Source organism: Nipponia nippon, unplaced genomic scaffold (assembly GCF_047370975.1).
Source record: "Nipponia nippon isolate SJK-2023a ecotype South Korea unplaced genomic scaffold, ASM4737097v1 scaffold_53, whole genome shotgun sequence".
Lineage (NCBI taxonomy): Eukaryota > Metazoa > Chordata > Aves > Pelecaniformes > Threskiornithidae > Nipponia > Nipponia nippon.
The window spans coordinates 436,680-449,470 of NW_028262373.1; the positions used below are offsets into that span (position 1 = coordinate 436,680).

General features: G+C 43.4%; 1 pseudogene; it reads left to right on the forward strand.

Annotated features, from left to right (window-relative positions):
• Window positions 1–666: 666 nt before the first annotated feature.
• Window positions 667–1,326, forward strand: LOC104018605 (olfactory receptor 4M2-like; annotated as a pseudogene).
• Window positions 1,327–12,791: the final 11,465 nt, after the last annotated feature.

Sequence of the window (12,791 nt, forward strand, 5' to 3'; positions counted from 1 at the left end):
TTAGCAAAAGGCTAATGAAGGATATATGAAAAACAGAGACTGCTTTCTTAGTAGTAATCTGCTTATTGATTCTCAGACAGAAATATGCAGCTGAAGAATTTCCTGATGTGACTGTAAAAGAAAATGAGCTAAAATTTCAAAGGGAACAGAAACGCCTTGACATATTCGTGAGTAGCTCACCATTAGGACAACGTCAAGATTTTGAACTATTAGGTATATTTCCTTCCAAAAGGAAAGCAAAACAAAACAAAACACCACACATGTAAATAAATTTCCCCAAAACACAGAGAACTATTTATTCATGTGCTGACATTCTTAAACTTTATGTCTGTGGTGGTTGCATTTCAACCTCCATAAGACAGGGTATTTATCTAATGAAGAACTTTAAAGGTGTCTCTGAGTGATGTTGAGGTGGCAGTGCAGTGATTTGCTGCTTATGCTATCTTAGAAAGCACAAACTCTTCAGGAGAGCATGTTGTCTTAACGGCAGGCCCGAGAGAGCAGTCAAGCTACTAGACACTCACTAGCTCAATATTAATATTAATGAAGAATATTAATGAAGAAACTCCCAAAACTGGTTTCTGGGCATCATCCATGAACCTTGGAGCTGCAGCATATTCTCTTCTCTTCCTGGCCAGCCCACGACTTCTCCCCTACACCTGTGCTATGGAAGCCTGAGCTGAAGCAATGGCACTGCAACATTTCTGCTGAATAACTGAATTCATCCTCCTGGGGATTTCTGATGCAAGGGAGCTGCGAGTCCTCTTCTTCACCTTCTTCCTCACCAATGCCATGGCTCTGCTGGGAAACATTCTCATCATTGTGGCAGTCAGGGCTGACCCCAACCTGTACTCACCCATGTACTTTCTCCTCTGCAATTTGTCCTTCATGAACATTTATTATGCCCCTGCCACCTCTCACAGGATACTGATGGACCTGCTCTCCCAAAGAAAGACCATTGCCTTTGAGGGATGTATAGCCCAGCTGTCTTTTCTGAACTTTGTTGGGGCAACAGAGATGTTCCTCCCAGCAGTGATGGCATACACAGCCATCTGCAAACCCCTGCACTACACAGTCATCATAAGCCAGCAGGTGTGCTGGGTCCTGGTATCTGCCTGCTGAGAACGGTGTTTCCTCTACTCCATGGTCCAGATGCTGCTCACAATCCAGCTCACCTTCTCTGCCCTCAGTTTAATTGACAGCTACTTCTGTGACATGCCTCCAGTCATCTGGCTGGCCTGCATGGGCATCTACATCACTGAGTCGTTCATGGCCTCTGTTGGGAACATGATTTTATTACATGGCTTCCGTTTAGCACTAATTTAGGATTTATTAATATTTTTGAGATAGATCACAAAATTAGGTTGTATAATTCTTAACAGCACTTAAGCATCAGCCAATTTAACAGAGTGATTCAATGGAATTTGTTACAATCAAAATAGCAACTTAAAGATTCCAGAATGGCAAGGGTCACCCAAAACTTGCAGCAGGGTTGCACACACAGATAGGGTTTAAATCAAATCACACAGACAGACAGACAGACAGACAGTTCTGAATCAAATTGCACACACACACACACAGAGGTTAACCTGTGATTAAAATGTCCCTTTTCGTGAGTTTCATAAATTAACTCACTTTTATGTACCAGCATTCATCAATGGACAATTGCTGAACCTCATGAAATCAGGCCTTTGAGTCATTGCAAAATTGTTGACAGACAATCTTTCAAACCTCACGAAATCTCCCCTGAGAGGCATCCCAGCTCAGGGGAAGATACTGGGTCACACAGCCTGCTGTGGTCCCGGAGAGCTCGAAAGGTCTCACTTTTGGATCGCTATTTATAAGATCTCGAGATGATTGGTTTTGGTCAGTATTTTCCATTCTGGCCACAATTCGTGCTGAGTCATTCCGGTATACAATTCAGGCAGCAGATGGCCCAGGTGTGGCCACAAAGGGCCTGACACCCAAGTCACTGCACTTGTGACAATGATAACAGCACAATAGGGCTTATTCTGAGATCTCAGAGTGGCCTGAGGGCTGCATCACCACAGCCTCCAGCAGTGGCTTAATAGCCCTGGTTTGCTTCCTGGTGCTGGTCACATCTTATATGTTCATCTCGGTCACAATCAGGGTCCGCTTCACTGAGGGGCACTGGAAGGCACTCTCCACCTGTGCCTCACACATCGCGGTCATCACCCTCTTGTTTGTATCCCACACCTACATCTACCTCTGTCCCTTCTCTGTCTTCTACCAAGAAGAAACTGGAAATATGAAACAAGTCTTTCAACACTAATTTCCAAGACCTAGAAAACACAATTTTCACAGTAAACATTGTAACTGGTGAATTCCCTCCCACAAGAATTAAGAGTTAGTTTACTTTTTTTGGACCTTAGTATGTAATATGGATCAAAGACTTTTCTTAACCTAGCCCAACAGAGTAGCTTCACTATACCTGACATAATCAATATATCAGGATATGTGAGAGAGTACTGAGATTATATTCACATTTGGTTAGTTGGATCCCCCAATTTGAAGGTGAAGGTGTGTGGTTTTGCTTTCTACACTTAAGCTGTATGTGATATAATACAATCTTGGAAGGAATCAACTTCACCTGATTTTTTCATCTGATCTTCTTTATAGTTAACAAAGAAGATTTGTGGATCCTAGGGTATGAACATGTATATTCTAAGAGAAGATGAACAGTGCCTGGGAAGAGTTTTTTTTGACCATAAAGGAAGAATGATGAGGTCAGATGGACTCACTTTTGGTGCCAATTTGGGTGAGATAAATCAATGTGCTCATCTATAGTTGGAATACCTTGGGACAGCCCATTGCTGAAGCTCATAGCTAGACTCACACTTAACTATTTGAACAAATATGTCTGATTTTTTTGTCACCACGTTAAAGATACAATGCATTGCAATGGTATAATGTTGTTCAGTACTACATAACACAAGATAATATATTATAAAAATATAGCATCAGTAAATAAATATTTACAAGATATAAACTTTTCAAATTATGAGTATCATATAAAAATAAATGTTGAAAGACTGAAACTTTATAAACAGTTTTACTTGTGTGGAGTCATGATTTTCAAATAAATAAATCTGGTACAAAAATTTTCTGAGCTCTGACGTGCTATTACTGTACTTTGCCACCAGATGGCAGAGGCAATTAGGCTAAGTATATCTAAATGCCTCTACCCCGATGCTGATGTTTACAGGTAAGTTAAAGATGGTGGAGATACTGTTTGTTGGATTTTCTTTAGACATACAAGGATGTGGGCTTTTTAACGTTTCAGAAAATAACAATAGATTTTTTTACACAAGTAAATTATTAAAACCATATGTGGAACGTATTGTAAAGGAAGAAGTGACATTTTACAACACTGTATCTGGGGAGACAGTGACAGAGTGAAGAAAAGGCAATAGGATTTTCATCAAAATTCATCATAAGTTCAGTGTGTCCCAACAAAAGAGTAGAGTAAATTGCATCATCTGTCTGTGTTAGAGTGAATGACTCTTAGGATTGGATTCATGCCACAAATTTATGCATCCCACTGAAGAATCTTATTCCAGTGCCTAGGTGGTTTAAGGCCTCTCAACAAAGAAAAAGCTACCATTAGAGGGAAAACATCAGATAGTGTTGAGGGTGAAAAAATTGGTGCTATTTACTACTAAGCATATACAGGTTTTGTCTGAGCATAATCTAGTCATCTAAGTTCCCTCTGTTTTCAGTGGAGAGAGCCACACAGCTCCTGGAGATGATTCATCCCATCCTCAGGAAAAATCACTCTTTGAAGACGCTAACTTCCTTCTTTCTGAAGAATACAGAGAAAAACTGATTAAATATGTTGCTTACATACAGCTAAAGTCCAGTGACAAAATCTTCCTGTATGTTTTCCCCATGTATTTGACATGTATGCACACTTGAAATAGTTCATTATGATGACGGGACTCATATATTGGTGTGGTATGGAAAATGGTGCTATGGCATGGTACAAAACTGCAGGGCTGGGGAAGGTAAGGCACGTGAATTTCCAGGGTAGGCATTTTCACACATGTGTGTGCCTTTCTAAACATGCCTTGTCCATGTCCAGTAAGGTCAGTGCATTTCAAATACAGCTGATTTACTATGCACATAAAGATTGTCAGAGCACACATGGTGCTGCTTGATTTGATATTTGCCAGAGCTACAATGCCTCTCCTGGGTATAGCTGTGCAGTAGATCCAGACAAATCAGGCTTACTGAGTATATGCAACATGTCTATACAACAGATGAGATTAATCTCCCTGAAATTAAGCTATTTAAATACTAGGTGACTTGATCTAATAATGTTATCTAGGCTGCCTTTATAACAGAAAAAGGCTCTTCCAGAAGATAAGTCATCATATCCATTCTGCAAACTCACATTAGGGGTCATAAATCATCCTCTGAACCTGCTTGTGTCTAGCCTTTCACTACAGAGAGAACTGACACCATTAAATGAAACTAACATAGCTACTGTTAGACGAGATTCTTTGCATCCCACATCTCCATCTTACTTGCATCAAAACTCCTTGCATGTGCTGCAGCAGTGATCTGAGATATCTCTCCTGCCTAGAACACAGGCATGACTGGAAGCTCAGTATGGGAAGGGCTGTATGGATGAAGCAACAGCTACGTATTTGCCTTTTGCACCCATCACTGCAGTATCTAATTCCAGTTTAAGACTTGTACAATGACAACACAGAGGACTATAACAGTTTTTCTTTGCAGATTGTACAGACTTTTAGCCCTGTCATACAGGAGCGCCTGGATACCTGTCCACTTGTTACGTCCCTGGGATAGATATGAGGAGGTGTGGTGGGTTGACCCTGGCTGGATGCCAGGTGCCCACGAAAGCCACTCTATCACTCCCCTCCTCAGCTGGACAGGGGAGAAAAATATAACAAAAGTCTTATGGATCGAGGTAAGGACAGGGAGAGATCATTCACCAGTTACTGTCATGGGCAAAACAGACCTAACTTGGGGCAATTAGTTTCATTTATTACCAATCAAATCAGGGTTGGGTAATGAGAAATAAAAACTAAATCTTAAAACACCTTCCCCCCACCCCTCCCTTCTTCCCAGGCTTAACTTTACTCCAGAGTTCTCTACCTCCTGCCCCCTGGCGGCACAGGGTGATGGGAAACGGAGTTGAAGTCACTTCATTACATGTTGTTTCTGCTTCTCCTTCTTCCTCAGGGGGAGGACTCCTCACACTCTTCCCCTGATCCAGCATGGGGTCCCTTTCATGAGAGACAGTCCTCCACGAACTTCTCCAACATGAGTCCTTCCCACAGGCTGCAGATCTTCACAAACTGCTCCAGCATGGGTACCTTCCATTGGGTGCAGTCCTTCAGGAACAGACTGCTCCAGCATGGGTTTCCCACTGGATCACAAGGCCTGCTAGGAGCCTGCTCCAGCATGGGCTTCCCATGGGGTCACAGGCTCCTTCAGGCATCCACCTACTCCAGCCTGGGGTCTTACACAGGCTGCAGGTGGATATCTGCTCCACCTTTAACCTCCATTGGCTGCAGTGGAATCTCTGCTCTGGTGCCTGAAGTACCTCCTCCCCCTCCTTCTTCACTGACCTTCGTGTCTGCAGAGTTGTTCCTCTCCCATATTCTCACTCCTCTCTCCAGCTGCAATTGCCATTGTGCACAAACATTTTTCCTCTTTTAAAATATGTTATCACAGAGGCCTTACCACCATCGTTGATTGGCGCAGCCTTGGCCAGCAGCAGGTCTGTCTTGGAGCTGACTGGCATTGGCTTTATCAGACATGGAGGAAACTTTTGGCAGCTTCTCACAGAAGCGACCACTGTAGCCCACCACTACCAAAACCTTGCCACACAAACCCAATACAAGAGGAGACTAGATTGAGCATAAACTTGTGTCTTGATCCCAGCCTTGTTTTCTGAGCTGGTGAATTATCACAAGGAAGCAGGATGCTTTCCATTTTCAGTAACTCTCCTCTGGTAGGGTGCTACCTTAAATTAGCCCTCACACCCACACCAGCAGAAAGAGGAAGAAGATTAGAAGCAGAAATCATTGATCTTTGTGGAGAACGTTTTTTGAAATATCTCCCATCTCTGTGTAAATGCTATTTCTGTTTAATGATGAATTCCTACTTCTGTAATCCTCCTTTTGGATTCGAAAGAAATTTTGAAATATTGAAATGTTCTCTGGGACAACTATGGTAAATTTCAACTAAGGAAAATAAAAATGTATAATTTTGTAATTTTGAAAAATTTTATTTAAAAAATATTTTATTTGACTTTTCAGAATGTATATTGTAGAAATCATCATGCAATCATATAATATTTTATAACACACTGTACTTTCAACTAAATGAAACTTGATAGGAAAATAGGCATGAAACATGTTTTATCTTACTGAAGCAAATGTTTCAGTATTATAAGATACGATACTGGAAGCACTTCTCAATCTAAAATGTAACAATAGATCAAAGTCAAACTATACCAGCTGACCAGCTGGCTTAAAAAGGTGTAAAACTAGCTTTCAGTATTCATAGATCAGGATCACTTAGGTAACTGGGAGAAAAATATCATCTGGTGCAAAATGCTGTATCTAAACTGAGGACAAACAATCAGATCCACAGCTGATATGAGTGAATGTAGTTCCAGCAAAGACCAAGTAGCCAAGGTGTAAGTTAGCGTAAATCATCCCTTAACTGGCCAGCCAATCTTACAGTAAATGTACTGTATTCCACTAGCATTTCCCAGCTCTAGTGAATCTTCAAAGCCTCTAATAAAACCCTTGGGCTCAATAATACTCTGATATAGTAAATTACCCAGAACTCCTTGTGTTGTGGTGTATTAACACCTCCACACTGAAGATATTGGGTCAAAACATTTGCTGTAAAAATAGTTTTTGCACCACCGAAGATAGATCCTCAAAAGACTGTAAGTTATGGGAAGCAGGTGAAGAAGTCTTCAGCTGTTGCAAATCAATACAAGTTAATCAGAGCCAGTGGTCAAGTTATTTAGCTGATGTTAATTAGCTTTTCTTCATTGGTTCAGCAGGTATAAATCAGGGGTATCAACTGCTCTAACCTGATACAAACTGCTGAAGTAAGTTTGTGTCTGAGGTAACTAAAAGCTCTCTTAATGAAAGGGGCAGGACTTCTGCTAGTAGAGGGTTACTGCAAGAGTATAATAAGTAATGTCACCATGACAGCCCTTTGCCAAGTATCACAAAGACTGGGGTTAGCCTCTGTAGCTGGGGTACTATGCTGCAGCTGCTTATGTACAGCTAATGCAAACTGGCAATGACTTTTATGTCAGCTAAAGGACCTCCTTTCCTATTTGCAATCAGTTTGTTCAACTAAAAAAGCCCAGATCTCTCCAGAAGCATTTGAGTTTTAGCAGTCAATGGAAGCTAAAGTTGCTGCTTCAGGATCAGTAGACTTGGGCAGCAGGGTCAGAGAGGACTGGGTTGGGAGTTATTCTGCTTGGCGAGGCAGAAGAGATATAACAAACTATGTTGACTTTTTATGTTACTTACTGTTATTAAGGAACCTATTATCAAATCAAGGTTTAGATATTTTATTTCTGAGGTATTTAATTGGTTTTAAGCTTGTCTGTCATTTAGCATCAGCGCCTATTAGACATGTCCTCCCAGTGAAATGAATCTGTAAGGTGCTTGTTGGCTTCCACAAGGATCTAGAAACTCAACATATCTTCCACTTGTACTTCAGTGCTAGTATTGCTTTGGGCTGAACTTGCCACTGGATGCTATAGTGAAAGAAGTGCAACTGGGACTGTTTCTAAAAAAACAACCATGGCAAATGAAAAGGTGGGGTGGGAAGTGCAATTTAAGTTGTTGATCTATAAATAATTTTGTGTTTATGTGTCCATCACACGCATCTTTAAGTGTACAAGATTTATCAACTGAAAATTATTGGGAATTTAATTGCCACCCAGGAATATCTTATGGGAAAGATGTCTCCATATCTGCAGGGAGGTGAGGGCAAACTGAAACAGGTGGCTGTCAGCTAAAAATGAAGGGGCTCAGCTGGTCTTTAGGGAGGAGTCACAGGATGGCAGGGACAGTGAGTCTAGGAGCAGAATTAGCCCTCTGCAAACTGAGGACGTGTCTGCTGAGGTAGACGTGCTGAGTAAATTACTTTCTCTTTGCAATTTCTGATTGCCTCACCACCTGTTACTGCATGGAACAAGGTAAGCTCTAGCCACAGGCCTAGGTAGCACTTTCTGGCATTACCAGCACTCGCAGTAAGTGCTATTGCCTGTGGAGGCCAAGCCAAGTGCCAGTCTGGACCTCCAGCTTTTTGACTACACAGTACCCTACACTGCATTTCTCATTCCCACTTTGAGCACCTGCTCCAATTAGACTTGCTCATCCTCCCACTATGTTGCATCACGTCTCCTTTTACTCCCCTTTTCCCTTCCTCTGCCCTTCTTTCATCCCAAGCCAAGAGCCTCACGCATAGCGAAACCTACCCCACCACAGTGGGGCAGTTCCTTCCACAAACAGCCCCAAAGTCTTCCTCAGCAGCATCCCTTGCTCTACTGGTTCAGCTGCAACTTGGCACATACTTCACAGGCCACACCAGTGTTGGCTGCTGCCAGTTCAGCCACCCGCATGTGCAAGTTCCCCTGCCCCCAGGCTCTGAAGCTGGCCTCGGAGAAAACAGTCAGGTCATCCTCAGTCCAGAGTTTTTCAGTCTGAAAGGCATTGCAATATAATGAGGCTAAAGCTTGTGTTTACTGGTGGGGGCAAGTGGTGCCTCTGTGTAGTCTGATGTTTTGTGAGTATATTCTGGGTGCCAAAGATCTTTTCAGGGCAGGGGACTGAACCCTTTATTTACCAATATCTAAACAGCTGTCTTCATTTGGGTCTGTGTGTTGATACATATGGGGACATGGGATGGAGATGTCCCTGGTCTTTAATACAGCAGGGAAAATAAAAGAGAAAATAGGGATTTGTGACCCTTGATGGAATTATAGAGTGCTTGTGGGTCAGGGTTTGAAATAAAAGCTGCACTGGCAGAGCTGGAGGGCTGGCTGACAGGCTTCTCAGCAGTTGAATTTTGTTGTTGAACCTCAAAGGAGACCACAGAATGTTGTGCAAGAGGAACTTGGTGGTGGTCAAACCCTGGAACAGGTTGCACACAGAGGTTGTGGAGACTCCATCTTTGAAGACAGTCAAAACCTGACTGAACACAATCCTGGACAACCTGCTCTAGCAGACCCTGCTTGAGCAGGGAAGTTGGACTGGATGATTTCAAGAGGTCCCTTCCAACCTCAATGATTCCATGCTTCTTTGATTCTGTAACTTGTGTTGAGTGTCTTGGTTTCAGCTGGGATAGAGTTAATTTTCTTTCTAGTGCAGTGTTTTGGATTTAAGATGAGAATAATGTTGATAACACACTGATGCTTTAGTTACTGCTGAGCAGTGCTTACACCAAAGTCAAGGCCTTTTCCTGCTTCTCACACTGTTCCACCAGCAAGTAGGCTGGGAGTAGACAAAAAGTTGGGAAGGGACACAGCTGGGGCAGCTGACCCAAACTGGTTGTCCTGGTTTCAGTTGAGATAGAGTTAATTTTCTTCTTAGTAGCTGGTGTAGTGCTGTGTTTTGGATTTAGGATGAGAATAATGTTGATAACACACTGATGTTTTGGTTGTTGTCAAGTAGTGCTTACACTAGTCAAGGACTTTTCAGCTTCCCATGCTCTGCCAGGTTCACAAGAAGCTGGGAGGGAGCTTAGCCGGGACAGCTGGCCCAAACTGTCTAAAGAGCTATTCCATACCATATGACATCATGCTCTGTATATAAGCTGGTGGAAGAAGAAGGAAGGGGTGGACGTTTGGTGCGATGGCATTTGTCTTCCCAAGTAACCGTTACACGCGATGGAGCCCTGCTTTCCTGGAAATGGCTGAACACCTTCCTGCCAATGGGAAGTAGTGAATTAATTCCTTGCTATGCTTTGCTTGCGTGCATGGCTTTTGCTTTACTTATTAAGCTGTCTTTATCTCAACCAACAAGTTTTCTCACTTTTACTCTTCCGATTCTCTCCCCCATCCCACCGGGGGGACTGAGTGAGCGGCTGCGTGGTGCTTAGTTGCTGGCTGGGGTTAAACCATGACATTGGCCAAAGGGATATTCCATACCATATGATGTCATGCTCAGTACATAAACTAGGGAAAAAGCTGTCAAGGGGTCCGCTGCTCAGGAACAGGCTAGGCATCAGTCAGCAAGTGGTGAGCAATTGCATTGTGCATCGCTTGTTTTGTATATTCTTTTATCATTATTATTATTTTCCCTTTCTTTTCTGACCTATTAAATTGTCTTTATCACAGTCCACGAGTTTTACCTTTTTTTTTCAATTTTCTCCCCCATCCCACTGGGGGGGGGGGGAGCAAGCGAATGGCTGTGTGGTCTTTCACTGCCTGCTGAGTTAAACCACAACAGTCTTTTTGGTGCCCAACGTGGGGCTCGAAGGGTTGAGATAATGACAGATCTGACCAGAGTGTGTTAAGGCAAATTTGTTACAAGCATTCATTATTAGGTTAATATTCACTGGCCGCAATGTTGATTTTTTGCTCTCAGAGTTGCTGTGCTTGTTCTCAGAGTTTTGTTATGTAATACCTTACTTGCAGTATATGTTCCCCGTTAGGCTGTTTATCACCTCTGGTGGCTGCATTAAGGTTATCGTTTTGCTGTACTGTGTAACACTGGCTTATGATATGATAAAATTACTGGTTGTGAGACTAATCTGGTATTTTTCCTCAGCATTGCCATCATCTCCCTACTTCGGGAACCATCTCTCAGAAACTATTAATAATTACACTCTTTACCTTTTCTCTTTGGGGAACCAATTTATGGGGGAGACAAGGGGGAATGTTTTCCCCCGCTCCTGCAGCTTCCATTTCTCATTCAGCCTAGTTACAATAGCTCTTGAGAATTTTGAATATCCTTGGGATGTTCAAACCAGCATGTTCCTATTGCTATGTCTCCTGAATGTGTTTCAGGTCTCCTTTAAAGTTAAACAACTATTTAAGAATACAACCCAGAGATATGCCCCAACGCTGAATAGTTGTGAGTGGCAGGGTGTGTGCGATAGTATGGGCAAGTACCTAGGACAGTGGGCACCTCCAATATTTTGGAACTTCACCCCTGAAAAACTGAAGAATCCTGAAAAGCTAGTAAAATATTTGGAAGTATGGTGTCACCCTGGCAACTCGAGAGAGACACAAATCACTGCAGTGTACTGGGGCCTGGCCCGTGCCTACCGAGCCCTGTTCAACGCTATTCAGTACCTTCAAGGGGAAGAGGTCTCTGGATCTGACAACAAAGTGGTAGGCATTGCAGCTACTCCAACCCCGGTGGCAGGCACTGTGGTTACTCAAACCCTGCAACAGGCACTGCAGCAACTCCAACCCTGGTGACAGGTACTGTGGCTACTCCAACTCCCCGTGACAGGCACTGCAGCTACTCAAACCCTGCAACAGGCACTGCGGCTACTCCAGTCCCAGTGACAGGCATTGCAACTGAATCAGAGAACCAAACCATGCTGCTATCAGTCACCCCTATACACAAGAAGAAATGTTGGAAGTAAAAGTCAGCTCATTTAGTAAGGGAAGAAACTCTACTCCAAAGCAGGGCCATCACGAGAATGGGAGGGGGATGAACAGACAGAATTCATAAATAAAGTGGTAACCACTTGATCCCTGTCCCTGAGTGAGCTGTGAGATACGCAAAAAGATTTCAATAGTTGTCCAGGTGAGCAAGTTGTCACCTGGCTACTCTGACACTGGGATATCAGAGCCAGTAGCCTGGAATTAGAGGGTAGGGAAGCTAAGCATCTGGGATCCCTTTCTAGGGAAGGGGGCATTGACAAAGTGATGGAAAAGGGGCACAAGCCCTCAGCCTCTGGCAGCGACTCCTGTCAGGTGTGAAGGAAGGGTATCCCTTCAAGGAAGATGTTATATATCACCTAGGCAAGTGGACTACCATGGAGAGAGGTATCCAGTACCTGAGGGAATTAGCCATGCTGGAGATGATATATAGTGACCTGGACAACAAGCAGTTATCCAAAGACCCAGATGAAGCCTGGTGCACGTGACCCATGTGGCGGAAGTTGGTACAGAGTGCACCAGCGTCGTAATGACCTGGAAAGATGGAGAAGGACAAATGATAGATGTATTGGCTGGCCAACTCTGGCAATACAAAGAAAGTCTCTCTTCCTCCTTACAGGCCTGCATCTTGGCTGCAAAGAAACTGTCCTGGGAGATGCAGCAACTCAAAGGGGATATTTCCTACTTCCCACCTGTACAGACCAGCATCTCAGCTATTAGCAGTAAGTACCCCTCTGCAAAAAAGAGAGGATGTAGTGGATACACACCACAGGTTTTACCTGTGTGACCACAGAGAGGACATGAGGAAGTGGGATGGAAAACCTACCTTGACCCTAGAGGCATGGGTATGTGAGTTGCAAGGAAAAACAATCACACAAGCGGGTTCTTCCAGGAAAATCACTGCTCCAGTTTCCAGTGGACAGTTCCCCAGGCAGAACAGAAGGGCTGATCTTACTCCTGACTCTAGTGAAGGAGCTCCTGACTCGTATTGACAAGAAGTGAGTAACGGATACTATGACCAGAATTACAGGGGCCCTGTCTCCAGCAAGGTGGAGGAAAGGGACAACCAGGTTTACTGGACTGTGTGGATTTGATGGCCTGGCACATCAGCCCCACAGGAGTATAAGGCTCTAGGGGACACCGG